Raw genomic sequence first — 14,968 nt, 5'->3', positions numbered from 1 at the left:
ATTGTACCCATTGCTGGACCTATGGTGGCACCTGTGGCTATGCCTGCTGCTGCTGGGGCACCTATCCTTGCCCCTGTACCTGCCCTGCTATCCCTAGTGGATCTATGAAGCGTGGGAATGGATGGCTCATCAAAAAGGCCTGATATGCAGGCGTCATCCCTGCATCTACTACCTCTGCCAGGTAGTCCCACTGAACTGTAGCTAGGCTACAGATGTCTATCATGGATTGTCCTGGATCCATCCGTGGAGGCCATCCCCGCTCAATATCCCTCTGCACCCTGGCATAGGCACAATACTCAGCTAAAATGTCCTGTGGTCGACCATACTGCTTCCACACTCATGAGATCACGAATCTCTCTATGACTGATGTCATCTTGCCTGCTAGCGGTCAAGAACTAAACATCCAGGGTAGCTCTCTTGGGGCATCATTCCAGTCCTCTGTCTCTCTCTAGGGTCACCATATAATAGACACTAGATCATTGAGATGTGTCCGCCAGTGCTCAGTCTTACCTAGGTGGTCCTGGGTAATATGCCCTCGATATCTCTAGATGTAGGGCTCCATGGGCTCCCGAGAATCCTCAAAAATTGGCCTACATATAGGGAGATGCTCCCAGGCCCAGATCTGTAGAACATAAACACTCGCCACCATAGTCTTCTTCTCATGGAAGACGACCTCATGCATCTCGTGAAAAAGATGCGCCAACATGCACTGACCCCACCCAAAGATCTCGGGTGCCTCAACCATCCTACGGAGCATGACACCCCATCCACACTCCAACCCATGCTATCCCCTATCAGGACATAGGAAGCAGCTCAAGAAAATACCCAGCATAGATGCCAACCTGTGTGTGGGTCCATAGGTATGCATCAACTCATCCAAGCTGATGGCTCTGCCTCTCGGTAGCTCTCTCCCGAATACAATGGAAAGTGCCTTTGTCCCTAATCGAGGCATTGTATCATAGATGACCTAGGCACCGTGAAATGGGATCCTCAGTATCCTCCATATATCCTCTGAGGTAATCGTCATCTCACCCATTGGCAAATGAAATGTGTTCGTCTCTGAATGGAAATGCTCTACCAAAGCAGTCAAAAGGTCGTGATTCACCATCACGGCTAGAATCTAGCATAATGAAGACAAACCCAATTGGGCAATGTGTGCTCGATCTGTGTCATCCAAACTTCACAATAACTCTCCATATGGCAGATAATGAGATCTAAATGACACGTCTCCAAAGACCTCCTGCATGCACAACAAAAAAATGACAAACAAACGATCAGTATCAAGTCAAAACGACGCATCAAAATGAAATGAAGTGTAATTTCTAAGTGTGAAATCACAAAACTGTCATGGAATTTTGCGCAAAATTCATAAAATCTCACACAAAGACATATAGTTTCATGCAAAATTGTTCTTTCTTCACGTGAAGAATCTAGCCTTTGCGCGAAAAAAGATCTCTTCACGTCAAGATAGATCTTCTTGCGTGAGAAAAGAGGTTCTCGCGCGAAACATGAATTGCCTCGCGTGAAGAATCTCCACTTTCGTGCAAAACCAAAATTGCCCCGCGCGAAGATCCTCTGGCCATGTGTGAAGAATCACTGCATCCTATTTCTTCACGAGAAGAAAGAAGATATTCACGCGAGAAGAGATTGGTCTCGCGCGAAGAAAGATTTTACAAGCCTAAAACATGCTAAAACATGCAATAAATGACCTAGAAATGTGTGAAAATGAAAGTATGAAGATGGGAAATCGATGACTCACCAGTGGTCCATAGTGTGCTGGTCGGCTGTGTCGTCTGGAGCACTCAAAATGATGATATCTCACATTCACTGCCATGTCTCTATCAGAGCTCAAAATCACTACAAGACAAAAGCACAAATGAATTGAAAATGACCCTTCAAGCCCTTATATAGGTGTTGACCAAATTTTTCAAAGTGCTCGAATTTGCACAAAAATCACATCCCTAGCTAATTGGACCGTTTTGGATCCATTTTCGAGATCAAATTCAAAATTTGACACACCTAAGAGCCTCAAAAATGCATTTTAAAATTTTGGGGACTAACGTGATTGAACGCTTGTGCAGCCTAAATCTTTCTGATACTTTATGATTCCTAGAATCCTTTCAACTTTACATTCTCCATATTTTCAAAATTCATTTTGAAAATAGTCAACTTAAGTCAACTATGACTGAATTTGGTCAACTTTTGGTCAAACTTAGTTTTTGCGATTTCTCAATCATTTCAAATCAACCCAATCTTTAGATCATTCTGATCTCTTCTAGATTCTACTGACATGATATACTGCTTCAAATCATATTTCTGGTGTGTCATCTTTCGATTTTTCTCCTGAGGGGGCAGGATGATTACATCATTGAATACTTAATGCTCGGGGCATCTTGTTCCCATTTATCTGGCATCTTTACCATCTATCACTTGGGGCATCTAATCACTTGGGGCATCTTCTTCCTTTCCATTTGGCATCTTTGCTATCTATCCTATCTTTTCATCAACTAATCAATCTTATAACAACTCTTCTCAGAGTTTGATGGACAGGTATTGGGACAGTCTAAACCCTGACTCCTGAGGATCAAGCCTCGTTCTAGGGATGATTCTACGACTCATGATGGGACCTTGTTATCTATTTTCAATCTCAGGTATCTAGGTGTTTTATCTGGATCCTTGAAGGTTAAGCTCTGTTCTGGAGATAATCTTCTAAATATTTTCAATCTCAGGTATCTAGGTGTTTTATCTGGATCCTTGAAGGTTAAGCTCTGTTCTAGAGATAATCTTCTAAATACTTTCAATCTCAGGTATCTAGGTGTTCTATCTGGATCCTTGAAGGTTAAGCTCTATTTTGGAGATAATCTTCTAAATGCTTATCAATCTTAGGTATCTAGGTGTTCTATCTGGATCCTTGAAGATTAAACTTAGTTCTAGAGATAATCTTCTAAATGCTATCAATTTCAAGTATCTAGACGTTCTGTCTAGATCCTTAAAGATTACGCTTCGTTCTGGAGGTAGTCTTTTAAATGCTATCACTATTAGGTATCTAAGTGTTCTACTTGGATCCCTTAGGATTAAGCTCTGTTCTAGAGATGGTCCTAAAAAGCTTATCAATTGGTCTCTATATCATCACCTTTGGAACCAATCTCATCTTTGCATCATGCTTTCTAATTTTCTTTGAATTGAACGTGCTGCTCGCACATTCATTCAAAAAGGGGCAAAATGTAATACCCCTAAATTGGCTCATTGCCATTATACCAATTCCGGTCTATTTATGATAATTTCAAAGTCCTATTCTAATAGGCAATTCTCATTCTGCTATTCGCTACTTGACTTAATTGTCAGATGCAGGAAACCCTAATCTAGATTTATCATATTTCTTACTTAATTCCTATAGTACGTACTCATATTAGTCGCATTAAACCTACTTGATTTAATTATAATTTAATTATTAAGTATTTATACTTTAATTAAATTAAATTATATCCACAGGCTAATGTACTATGGAATTAAATTTATTTAATTTAATAAATATGCCTATCTTAATTAATTAAATGGGAAAGGTATTTCTAATTAATTAAAAGAAATTATTTAATTAAATGGAGTACTTACTTCTAATTAATTAAACAAAGTTATTTAATTAAATGGGAAGCCATTCCTAATTAATTAAATGAAGTTATTTAATTAAACAAAAGTGTCTCTAATTAATTAAAGCTTATTTAATTAAATAGAAAAAGTAATTATGAGAGCATATCTCATTTTATTAAAATTAAATATCTCAACAAAATCTCTCTTCAGTTCAAAAAGGGAAATTTCCTGTTCACTATTGATCAAAAATGAGTTAAATCAGTTAACTCCTTTTTCTACTCAAATTAAAACAGTTAACTCCTTATTTTACTCAAATTAAATATGTTAACTCCCTTTAATTTGGGAATCTCCCTTTATGACTGAACCTCATCTTCAATCTTGACCGTTGATCCGAATCAATCTCAACCGTTGATGGATTTCAGGAAAGTCTATTTAAGAGACCCTCATCTCTTCATTTTGGAGGATGAATTGATTTTCTATTGAATTGCTGTTGAAATTCATGCTCACATTTACTTACATTTCTTGCATACATTCTCATTCTTAGTTTAAACTCATTTTATTTTAATCATGCATATGCTTGATCTAGTTTGCTTTATTTGTTCTTAAATTATATTGCATCTTTCTCTTTAGATTAATCTGCATACTCGTTCTTAGCTTAATTCCATTGTCAAATCCTTCATTCTTAGAGGGTCTGGTTGGCTACACCTTGATTCTGAGGATATTAACAGGCAAAATCCCTTTAGATAGAAAGCAACATGTCACTTTGCAGGCTAATTTTCAGATAAACAATCCAATGTTCATTCCGGGATGAATCCGCAAATAAGGACCGTGTTGAAGTGTGTGTGTTAGCATAGGCTGCATTTTCACATATACAAGTACTACAAAATGACCTTGAGACACATGGGGAAGAATGTATCATTCTACAGTTGTTAAATTTTATGACTTGCGAGACAGATTAAGGTATGCTCACCCAACAAAGCCATAGATTGGGTTATAGAAAATGCACCAGCTGCTATAGACGAGTTTCATTTTCACTGTGGAGTCATAAAGGACATCCACAACATCATAACAATGGAGTTATCAGAAGTGTTATCAAACAAGGAATAGGAATACATATTCCTATTTTTTATTCCTGGAATAACAAATCCAAAATATGTATTCCTATTCCTGCAACCAAATAGGCCAGTAGGGCCCATTTGACTGTTGGAATATAAATTAAACATTGGCATTCAGAATGTTGGCTTTGGTATTCTAGAATTTGGAATCTAGATTATGATCAGGGAATTAAATCTGCGACCATTTGGTTGACAAGAATTCATTGTGAGAATACAGATTTCCTCTGTTTGGTCACACATTGTCGAATTGGACTACTAGCCAAAATAAGCATTATCTTTTTTATTCAGTTTTTTAACATGAATGAAATGTATTTTTAATATATCATTTTCACTTGATTGGAAATTTGATTTGAATGTAAGTTACATTACATGATTTTTAAATTCATTAATTTATACATCATTAAAACCATGCTACATAATGAAAATACTAGCTCATACAAAAGAATACGTTATATAAATTATTGTTACATTACAAATATTTTATTTAACTTGATTGAAAATGTGATTAACGTAAGTTACATTACATGATTTTTAAATTCATTTAATTTATCATCATTAAAAGCATGCTACACAATGAAAATAGTAACTTCATACAAAAAAATACATTATATAAATTATAGTTACATTACAAATAATTTGCCAATTTTTTTCTAAAATGTTTTAAACATGAATGAAATGTATTTTTAATATATAATTTTATCTTGATTGAAAATCTAATTAAATGTAAGTTACATTACATAATTTTTAAATTCATCATCATTAAAACCATGCTACACAAAAAAATTAGTAACTCCATACAAAACAAAATACATTTTATAAATTATCGTTACATTACAAATAATTTGCCAAATGTCTGTATACAAAAGAAAGGTGTATGAAGATTTTATCTTTATTGCATACAGTTCCAACATACAAGGCCAATAATTATACATAGATGGCTGCATAAAAAGATTATTTCAGCCTCATGGGCCTTACATGTTTTGCATTTATTTCCTTGATCTTGTATTTCAGCTTTGGTTGAAGCAATGCCAGCCTTTCTCATCTCTTGTGCCTTATGCATTTTTCACTTGTGCCTTAATAACAGTCAAAATAATGATATCCAACAATCAAATTTGAAGAAAGAGATGCTATATCCATAGCTATAGCCATTGTTCATGTCAAGAGAAAGAAAGAGATGCTAAATCAATACCTAAAATAACTGTTCTAGTCAAGACAAAGAAAGAGATGCTAAATCCACACCTCTAGCCACTATTTAATATGTTAGAGCACAAAGTATATTTTAGAATATCAATTTAAAATTGGTTGCTGCAGTTTGCCATTACTGAGATAGGAATAACATCAAAATAGATAGCAATAAATGAATTAAACTAAATTGAACCAAATATATATATATATATTCTATGCATAAAAAGACTATGCGTTGACCATTTATATCACATGTGGTTCTCAAAAGTATGTGAAAAATAACAATTTGAAAATAGTTACCAAAAATCTGAAAAAATCCTTGCTCGTATCCATCAAATGGAATGTGAGCTGCCAAAAAGTTTCATCTTACAGTTATCAAACCAAACAAACCAATCTCAAAAGTATGTGAACAACAAAAAAGGTACAAAATCCCTATAAACTATATTCAAACATATTATTCTCTCTCTCCCTCCCCCCGCCCCCCCTCCCCCCCTCTTCGATAATTATCAAGAATCCTATGGCTTTATTAGGAACAACCACAAAGGTGTCAAATGTTACAATCAAAGTAGCAATACAAAGTTCACCATTGGCTTTTAGTGCAAAATAAACATCTTGTAAATCTTTAGCTTATGCTCTTCAGCCAATATGATAACTTGAGGCTTAAAGAGGGTCTCATTTAGCTTATCAATTGAATGAGACATCCTGTCAATGGAACTAGCCATATTTTCCTTCTTCCTCTTTGGCCTTCTAGATGATGATGTTGAATGGGTATGTTTGCCACTTGCTACACTACATTGATTCGATATAGGATAATGGATATCCTCATAATCATCATCAAAATATATGGTCTCATCCATAGCATGTGCTTCTTCAACTTCTTGTGTTGTTCCAGCATTGGCACCCTCAGCCATGTGATTCCCTACAATTGAGGCTAGGTCATTATAGTACTAAAATGACTACCTCTTAAACACTTTGGTATTTTTAAACTCCTACCTCCACATGTTAGCATAAAAATTGTGTTACATTTTTTTACTATAATTGCTAGATTGAGTAGATAATGGGTATGTGAGGATAAAATATTTGAATGAGCATGTTACCTTCAAGATCTCCTCCTAAATGCTTTCATCAACATCAATAGATTGGGTTGATTCATTCTAGGAAAAATCACTAGTACCTTTCAGCTCTTTCATTATTCTATACACTTGCTTCCAATTTTTTTGCTTGTTCTTGAAATTATCCTTGGACAAATTCATGTTGAGATCTCCATTTAACTTTTGTTCAATGGCTACCCTCGCTTATTTTTTAAAGATTCCCTCACCTTTCCTTCTGAGGGTGACTAGTTCATGGAGTAGGCCTAAAAAATTATGCTCCATGAGCTGCTTCTAGAATACCTTCTTGGAGGAAAAAGTTGTTTTATCAACTTGATTCAATGAAGGTGTTTCGATAACATAAATAAACTCATCATTTTCTATGCTTATCAAAAATTCTGTGTACGACATCAATTGCTAAAGAAAAAGGATCAAAGATCAAAGCTAGTTTGAACAAGATCAATGAAAATAAGAATTCAAAGCAGTTGCAACAAATAGAATTATAGAGGTGATTCAACATCAGTAATGAAGGGGAGGTATATGGAATCACTATTTGAATGAAAAGTTAACATCCTTATGTATGCAAAGCTTTCAATATTATGATATATTTGAATGAAAATCTATTCCAAACAAGTTATTTATAGAGGTACCTTTCCTCCTATAAATTGCATACAAGCTAGTCAACCCATATAGTTGTAGAGATATTATACAAAGAATATCAAACATATAACAAATGATATATTATTCATTTGGTATTGTTAGAAGAATTACGTGAAGATGGTAATTTGCAAGAAAAGAAAGTTAGACACCATTTGAGTTAAAAAGTGAATGAGCATACACAACAACACTACTAATTGGTGAAGGTTTGATATTATTAGAAATTTTAATTCACTCCAACAGCAATGGTGATGGTATGAATAATGCTATATATATAAATATATAATTTCCATGAATAGAAAGGACATGCATAGTTATAAAGTGAAAGAAAATGAAGCATTGATTCAATATACAATTATAGGAGTAAAATAAATATCACCATTCAAACTAAGAGTTTGTGCTTTAGAGCAACTTGAATTTGGGAGATGGAAGTCAATGATGAGTCATGATGGCTTCAAATATTCTATTCAGTGGTGAAGTTCATGGACGCAAAGACAAAAAATGTAGAGCAATGATATACATATACTAAAACCAAATCATTGTAAGCCAACAATAATAAAATATTCAATAGCAAAAAAATGGCGAATGAATACCACAATAGAAACAATGATTGTCAAGTGTGTTAATAAAAAACCAAGCTCCGACGGAGTTAGGTGTTGAAATAGATGGCTAAAAAGCTAAAAGTCATGTCAAGAATCCACATCTTTATAGATGATGTAAGATTTTTGACAAAGCCTGATGAAACATAAGCACCAACAGATTCAACAAATGGGGATTAAGAAACATTAGAAACATTACGACAAATAAAATGTAGATATGTATTTGGTGACTTTGTTGGCAATGTTTGGAAAGATTGCATGATGATATGCATTAATATTTCAACTACCGTGAGTATTGATTACTACCAATAAAGGATGTAGAGGGTGGATTTAGTGAGATGTAGAGAACAACCTACTAATGATCAAAATGACAAGTTGCTAATTTCTTGCACAAACTAGTACTAGCAACAATCATTTATTTATGGAAAGAGATCGCTCACATGTGTTGTGGAGGATGGATTTTTTCTTTTCTAGAAACCTTTTGGAATGATGATGGTTATGCACTAACTTTTCATTTTTATCATTGTACCTTTTCATTTTATATTCGGTAATTACCAAACCTATAACAAGCCTATGGCATCTCAACAATTGGTGGTTAAACTGGGAGATGATATGAGCACTAGTAATCAAATTGAGCTGATGGGTGTGGAGGAATGTATTCTTAGTAGCGAGACAGTAATGGTTTACTTGTAGGAGGGCAACCTCTTAAATTATATGGAGGGTATGGTAAAGCACACTGAGAATGTATCAATGTAGTTCTTCCAGACCTGGAAGGATAGAAAGGTGACTTTCAATGGAATGGGATTTGAAATCTTAGAGGAAACCATTGTGAGGGTTGAATGATTTACTGTGCAAGGAAAGAATTGGTAGAGGTAGGCCAAGGTTAATTAGGAAGCCAGTTTATAGAAATTTTTAAAATTCAATAAGGAACCGATGCGAATGCATGGAGGGCTCTCTTGGGAAGCCTTTTCTATGCCTTGAGACACCATCTACTAGAAAATTACATGGTATATCACCCTAGAGGACCACTTTTAGGTACTCTATTATTATGACTTCCCTATTTTGAATCACTTTAGGAATCTAGACCACATTTCCTTCCCATTTCTCTTATTGCATTCACTAGAAGATTGTATTTATAAGGCCCAAAAGAAACATGAGGAGGGTAAAAATTTCTACTTTATCCATCAAGGGCTTATAAGAAAACTGTATATACAACATCTACCCCAAAATTTGCCACTCTTGGTTAACCCTTTGGCCTCTATCACCCCCCAAGTTTCCTTAGACCTTGGCCCTAGCCCTAGTCACAACAACTTCGAGAAAACCCCTGGCCTTGAGGTCAAAGTTAACCCTAAGGTTAAAATTAGCCTCATAGAGTTAGATTTAGATGCTAGGAAGGGTACATAGAGTGCTAGGTGATCCAATACACATCTCTAGTTGGAAAAATTTAAGTCCCCCCCACAAGCATGATTCCACCTTTGATTCTTTTGAAAGTGATGTAAAACCTATGAGAAAGAAGAGATTTCCTTAGGACACCAAGCCTTCCCCATCCCTCTTAGCCCTTCCCATATCCTTGACACTCTCATGGCTACCTAGACTAGAAGCAGGGGGGAAGATATGGCATCGCCAAGAAAGAAACAACCAAAGATGTTGAGAAGAAAGGAAAGCATAACCATAGTAAGGTGAGACTAGAAAGGCTTGAATAGTATATGAGGGACCTGATAAACAATCAAACTAGTATCTATTAGAGATTCAAAACTTTGGTTGAGTTTTCCACAAAGGTCGTGCACTCCATAGCCACAACCCTCTAATTTTTGTAGATGAATAAAGTAGAGAAGGACATGTGAAAAACTATCAAGACAACACAATCCATGTATGGATTTCTGGTGGAGGACTGGATAAAGACCATCCTAGACAAATAGATTAAGGTGTGGATAAGGACATGCCTATAGAAAAGGAGGACAACCATGGGTAAAAAGAGGGCAGATAGCCCTAGATCTAGTGTTCATTTTTGTTGTTTTTATGCTCATACCTATGAACTTGGTACCCCATGGGGTTTTACTTTTTATGCTTATGTCGACTAATGGGACTAATAGCAGTGATTTGTTTAGGTGATGCTAGTCTATTTTATTGTCTTTTATGCATTTTAGTTGAAGGACTGATAGCACTATTAATTATGCTATGGATATATCTTTTTTTTCGAAGTTCAAAGTTGGAATAGGTTAGATGAATAGGAGGTAACCTCCAACTGATTCTTTAGCCCTTTTTTACTTTGGGGTTAGGCCCCCATCTTTTTTGGCTACTAACTAATACTTCAAAACCAACTATTCAAAAAAAAAATACAAACAAAAAAGGTATGGAGGACATGTATGAAGATAGTGATGTGTGTAAGGAGAAATGAAATTTAGAAAGACATCATGTATTTGAAGATCAAAAGAAAATCAACTTGAGATTAACTACATCTAGAGGTTTATATATTATGAGAGCTTAGTTTAAACTAGTTTGTACTTATGAGAAAATATCTTTTTAACAAATAAAATGGTATAGATACCTTAATGCATATATCTAAAACATCTTAAAACTATTTTATAATATTAACAAATAAATAAAATACAAATACATATTAATATGAAGAAATTCTTTAGTTTGTGCTTCTGAAAACTAGTCCTACACAAGCTTTCTATAGTTATTTGTTAGTTAGCAGTCACTAAAATCAAGTAATCTTTTGCACCAAGATCTAGTTCATGCTGAACTAGATTTCTTCTTCACTAAAACCCTCATTAGGAAATAATAAGTAGAAAAATGATACTTTATTATGGATAGAGTTTAGACCCATCAAAAAGGATAAGCAATGAACCAAATATCCATTGGTGGTACTAAAACATTTGTCATCGATAAAAGGTTGAAAGAATAATATAAAAAGAATTTCCAAAGAGCTCTTATATCTTATTCAATCAATTATATTGCCCCATAATAAAGAAAATTGATTTGAAAATGTTAGTGACAAAAATCACAACTACATGTTATACATCAAAATATGATTCATTGCTTTGTTATTTGAGGAATTTCCATAAAGCCTTTATCTCATTGCTCATGGTAACATAAAGATGAAAATGGCCAATAATCCTCACTACCATCTTCATAGGAAGAATGTGCAGTAATTTAATATCATAGGAACTTTTGGGATAACTATTATACTATTACTTATATTGCTAAAAACTAATAAATAGTCAATTGGAAAATAAGCCACCAAATCCATTAGCTGCTTCACATAGAGATTATGTTCCATCTATCTAACATAAAAAAAATCAAGAAAACCTTTATCCTATTAAATATAGACTAATAATTTCTAAAATTAGAAATAATTAGATCCTGAAATCATCACTATCTTATTTGTTGATGAAAATTAGGCCCTGAAATCATTAGTCTTATTTGCTAGGAAATATGTTTTGGGTGCACTAGTGCTAATTAATGTTCCATTTCATTCTCATTTTTCATAAATAAAAAACTATTTTTGTGAACTACTAATCATAACATTTGTTGTCAACTACTACTAGTCATGAAACATAAATTAAATCTATGTACAAGGTTGAATCCTCATATCTATGTAAAATATCTCCTACTTACTAAAAAAGATAATAGCAAAGAACTTAAAAGTGACCAATAAGAACATTTACACACTATAATTATCATCCTACTTTCTTGGCAAGGAGAATATCCTACTAGTAATAATGACCATGCATAGAACAAGGAAAAGAGGATTTATATACATTCCTCATTTCAACATATAAAATGCACTTGCCATGAAATTTTTAAAGGAAAATTTATGATGTAATACAAAAATAGACCTAATCTTTATCCATTATAAGTAGGGATAAATTTAGTCAACTAGAATAGGAAACCCAAGAAATTATACAAAGAAATATCTAACATACCAACAAGGAGTTTATAGCTAATACTAAATAGTACACTTTAGAGAACTAAGATCGAGATCTATAATCATCCTGCATCTTTTTTTCTATTTCATTTTTAAACTTCCCCCAATCCACTCTATCGCAGTGAGTCAACCCATATGTCTCAGTATTGGTAAATGTATCCCCTCACACTCATCTTCTTCCTCAATGTTATTTTAGAAGGAATGTCTTCATTTATGGTAATGAAGTTGTACAATATGCAACATGTCAAAACTATCTTCATTTGAGTCATGATTTCATATGATGTTGCATGCCTTGAGATAGGAAAGCATTGGTTCAAAATGCCAAATGTCTATTCTATTACATTCTTGAGTGAAGAGTGGTGGTGGTGAAACAAATCTTCTAGAGTATTTATGGGTTTTTTTCATGAGAACAGTTTTAGGTGGTAGCTTGTGCAACAATAACGCACAAGAAAACTAGGTACATTGGGATATCTAACATCAACTAGAAAATGTTTACCTATTTCAGGGTAAGTGCACCAAGTTGTGGTGCCAAAAGGGGGGTATAAGTGGACACCTTTTTCCTGAAATCACCAATTTCTAGACTTCAACAAGAATTTGAAAATAGTTACAATCAAAATTTTAAGATATGACAAAAACATAAGTCATAGTCCTCTGAATCTAGTTTGTAAAATACTAAATTTTTTTCAAAATGGTTTAGTTTTAGGTCCTCAAAAAAGGGGGCCACAAAAAGTGGTACTGTTTATTCACAAAAAACATAACATAGTACAAAGTGTGGCCACCCTAAAATTTTAACCTTTTTTTTGAAAATCTTTAATCTCTTCGATCAAAAGTTACCTAACACTATGTAGTTTATCCCAGATTTTTTGGGTAATTTTATAAATTTTTTTTTTTTTGAATTTTTTAATCAGACACATCCCAAAAACATGAAATATCTATGTGATCCCCCTAGAAATGATTGAAAACTAATCTAAAATAAAAAGTTCTTTTTTTCAAAGTGTGTAGAATGGAGTCTAGTTTCTAAAAAATTAAGTTTTTGCAAAATTTGATGAATGAGCTAAAATCTACAGCCCAATTAGTACATGTTGGTTTTTGACAAAAAATGGACATACATTCAAAATAAATTATAGATGAAAGGCTTGAAATAGTTCAAATAAAAAACAAATTATATGGTTGTGTAACTAACACAGAGACTTACAATGTCATGTAACTTGATTTTATCGATGCTCAACCACAAGGAAACTAGAAGGAGAGCACACAAGAAAAATCAATCATTTTTTGTATGTTTGTAGTGAAACACATCTTAGACTAGTTTATAGACTCATAAGCTTTGGGTTGGATCCCCAAGGCAAAGCCAAACATTAGGCTTGGTAGAATGTAAAGCTTTAAATAGCATGTGCACCCTATAGTGTGTGCACGCTATAGCCACGCACTATTTAAAGCCTTTTAAATTTACTTTTAAATAGCGTGTATGTGCTTTGTAATTTTTTTTTGAAAAGTGTGCACGTGCTTTAATGCATACACACTATAGCACATACGCGCTATGGCTTGGCACACCCAAGCCATAGTGCGTGTGGACTATAGTGTGTACACACTATAGCACGTATGCGCTTTGCAAAACTAGAATGAGAAAGAAAGGTGTCATCTTTTTGGCATCACAACTTGGTGCACTTACCCTTAAAATAAAAGGATATTAATATAACCTTGTAACAACTATCATATGAAACATTATATAAACCTATTTGACATACTTGGGGGAACTACCAATGGATCAGATCATGACAAAGCTAGTGCTAGAAGATGACTATTTATAGCATCTCCTTCCTATCTAATAAGGATGTATTGAAACTTATAGTCAAATGAAGAAAAAATCATAACATTTTGTGACAAGTTGCCTTTTCTATTGTGATATGGAGCTTGAATGTCAACATTGATAGTGACTAGAATATGAGTTTTATCAATTGCTCCCATGCAATCCTACAATAGGCAATTTTATATTCAGGTGGATGTGTAATAATAAGATTTAGAATCTATAAAAACAAGCTATATAAATAGTGTATCTACCTTGAAGTACATATCAAAATGGTCATTCTCATTAATTTCTAAAGGAGTGGTTGGACTAGGTAGCAAAAGATAATCACCATGGAGTGCCAAGAGTACTGTCAAAACCTTATGGAAGTATTGGTTGATTGTCTCTCCTAAGTGACAAAAGTTATGGGTGATCTTATGATTCCTCAAATTATGGCCAAGGGTATGGAAGAACATCACCAGTTTCTATTCCAATGTTAAGTGCATTGTATTTGTGATACTTCCTGTATCCCTAAGAATAGTTGTTAGGTGAAAGAATGCTCCTCTACTGATTCAAATCTAATCATGACAATTAGTCTCATTCAAATAGATAATACACTTATTAAATGGAATCTCACCTCTTTTGTTCTTACATTTTTATCTTCTACCTTCATATGCATTTGCTACTATAAATGCAGCAAAGACAACCAAAGCAATTACAAGAGCACAAATGACTCTTCTCTTCCTAGCTTGCACACTCACTGATGTCACCAACATACTATCATGAGTCACTACTTGATTGTGCATCTTCTCATTACATCTTAGATGAGAGATAGCAAAAAAAACATAAGGAACTACTTTCCCAATACCATGTTTTTGAACTACTCTCTATAAATTAGGTACATCTTCTGTACATATTTGACTTAGACTTTGGACACTTGACCACTTCATTAGGAAATAATGTAGAACATGTCCATGACTATGCATCACCAGATAATCAAACCATTATCCATACCA

This window comes from Cupressus sempervirens, chromosome 2 (assembly GCF_028749045.1).
Source record: "Cupressus sempervirens isolate cs-2001-9-10 chromosome 2, ASM2874904v1, whole genome shotgun sequence".
NCBI classification, from domain to species: Eukaryota; Viridiplantae; Streptophyta; class Pinopsida; order Cupressales; family Cupressaceae; genus Cupressus; species Cupressus sempervirens.
Note: the sequence above shows the minus strand (reverse complement) of the source record.